This window comes from Colobus angolensis, unplaced genomic scaffold (genome assembly GCF_000951035.1).
Source record: "Colobus angolensis palliatus isolate OR3802 unplaced genomic scaffold, Cang.pa_1.0 Scaffold5, whole genome shotgun sequence".
Lineage (NCBI taxonomy): Eukaryota > Metazoa > Chordata > Mammalia > Primates > Cercopithecidae > Colobus > Colobus angolensis.
In genome coordinates, this window is record NW_012118487.1 from 2,681,889 (window position 1) to 2,682,801 (window position 913).

Sequence of the window (913 nt, forward strand, 5' to 3'; positions counted from 1 at the left end):
AATGGGAAACTACAGGCATGGAATGGAAGCTGCAGGCATCTGAATGGACTTCTTGCATCTGTCTCCCTTTGAAGCCCCGCATCTGATTCTGTCTCTTCTGGGTACAGGCATGTCTGGCGACATGGAGGACGAACACCTCTCACGCTGCCTCCCTGCTGCATGGTCTTTGACTGTGGTCCCACACTGGTTCCTCAGAGCATCAGTTCATTAGGGGGACTTATCTGGGGCTGGTTGGTGAGGAAGAAGGGTCCCTGGTGTGCACTGATGTTCACCGCATGGAAATGTGTCCCGTGGGATGGAGAGAAGTGGAGGGGCACACTCCATATCAGAGCAGAACTGTCATAGCTACCAGTCCCTGAGGAAGCAGCAGGAAAAGCCAGGGGACCACGTTCTGTTTCCAGCCATAAGGAGTCATGAGATCGTGGAAAGATCCTTTAACCTCTCCAGCCTTAATTTCCTCATTTGTAAAATAAGAACAGCACTTGTCCAAGCCACCTCACAAGACGGTTATGAATGACGGGAATTCTTTCTTTCTAACACATGCCACCCTTGGGCAGGGCTGCCCTGGGACCTCCGGTGAGCCTGCAGGAGAGAAGCCTCGCCCCACCATGCCAACAGACCCTCCCTACCCAGCCCCAACACTCCCTGGCTGGCACGCGTGGGACTTTGTTATTATTGTTGTTTTAAAAAATGGATTCAGCATTTTGCATTTGAAGAATAAATAACAAATATTCCAGCTGGTCAAAGAAACTGAAATACATATTTATAAGCCAACCTATTTTGTTAGTTTTTACAAATATAAAATTATGTCCCCTTTTGGTCTATAAACTAAAATCTATACAATTATCTGAGTGTGAGGAATGAAATCAGTTTTAAGAAATTTACTTTAGAGGCTGGGCACAGTGGCTCACTC